This window comes from Helianthus annuus, chromosome 3 (assembly GCF_002127325.2).
Source record: "Helianthus annuus cultivar XRQ/B chromosome 3, HanXRQr2.0-SUNRISE, whole genome shotgun sequence".
Taxonomy (NCBI): domain Eukaryota; kingdom Viridiplantae; phylum Streptophyta; class Magnoliopsida; order Asterales; family Asteraceae; genus Helianthus; species Helianthus annuus.
This window is the reverse complement of record NC_035435.2, coordinates 174,766,223-174,767,991: the sequence shown is the minus strand read 5'-3', so window position 1 is coordinate 174,767,991 and position 1,769 is coordinate 174,766,223.

The window sequence follows — 1,769 nt, the reverse complement described above, 5'->3', positions numbered from 1 at the left end:
CACCTTTTCACCAACCTATCACATCAACGTCAGTTGTGTCAGAACCTCTCGAAAGATATCCTTCGACTTCGAAAGATCATCTTTCGATCAAGGAAGGCTCGAAAGATTATCATCCTTCGACCCATCCTTCGAAGTCTGAAACATATCCTTCGATAAAGGAATCTATTCGAAAGACAGTGTCCGAAAGATAGGGATTTAACTCGAAAGATAAGGATCTTTCAAAGGAGAATCCTTCGAGTTCTTGAATCTTTCGACATCATTGTTCGAGATTCAACAGTAATCTTTCGAGTACTGTTGATCCTTCGAACAAGTGTTGATCTTTCGATTGTGGTCAGGTTATTGTTAACAAGTTTCTGTTGATTTCAGATCTTTCGGAACAGGATCCTTCGGCCGTGATATCTTTCGGATTACTCACTTAGCATTTATTTTGCTTATCTATCATGAATCCGAGTTGGTGGAATCCGGCTCCAGATAATGGTGAATATACAAGATCAAATGTCACTCCCTCGTGGTGGGGTACACCGGCTCCAGACGATGGAAAATACACGAATAGAAGGTCATCTCCTTTATGGGCTGAGTCGCCGGTATCAACTTCTTCTCAAGGAAATCAATGGGCTTTGGTATCGAATCAAACTCCGAGCATTCAAAGTATTCTACTAAGCGAAAGTGAAACAGGAAGTTTGAATCGACCTCCAAAGTTGATGCATTTGAATGAATATCCAGGATGGGTTGAGAGGTTTAAAACATATGTTCTTGGTCAAAATACGGAACTGTGGATACGTTTCACCACAGATTTCGATCAAGCCATAGAGGTTGCTGCTTCAGATTCTGCTACGTTTGCTGATCTTCCAGAAGATAAAAAGAAAACCTATGATCTGGAAAAGAAGGCATACGCCATTCTCACTCAGGCATTGAGCAAGGATATCTACCATCAGTTCGTCAGCTTCAAGACAACAAAGAAGTTGTGGGACGGATTGAAAAACAGAGGAGTGGGAAATGCAGCAACACGTCAAATGCGTCATGATCTTCTCAAGAAAGAATTTGAAGGTTTCACTTGTATGGATAAGGAGTCCTTGGGAGATATGACAAGCCGATTTTATCATCTGCTTACAGAATTGGATAATTATAGTGTAGTGACAACTCAAGCTGAAGTGGTGAAGAAGTTTGCTGATGCTTTGCCTCCTCAATGGAGTAGTTTCTTGGAAATCCTGAAGTACAACGGAGTGTTGAGAACCACTAATATCAACGAATTCGTTCAACTTTTGGAAAACAAGGATCAGGAGGAAACATTAAAGGCGAAGAGAGTTCCATTGCCACAAAATCCAGAGATGTATTGTGGAACTTCCAATTCTTCGTCTGCAAGAACCGGTCCACATGCTCCACTTCAAACAGCGTTTGTCACAAGCACAGATTGTTTTGGCAATCCAATACAAGTTCCTGTTAAGCCACCTCCCACCACAGACATGTACGGAAATCCAATACAACCACCTCTACCTCCTCCTGCTCAACAACAACAACGTGCATGTTATGGAGGAACATCATCTGCTGGTCAACAATCAAAGTCAAGTACAGTACAGCTCGACACGTCAAGCTTCTCTAAAATCAGTGTAGAAGTAGCTAAGGAACACATGGAGCTGCTTAACACTGTAGTGAGCGCGTACTGTGGGTTGATAGAAGGTCAGATTGGCAACATTAATCTGACACAAGAAGATTACAGGCAGATTGATAAAGAGGAGATGGACTTGATGGACATCAAGTGGGCCTTTGCG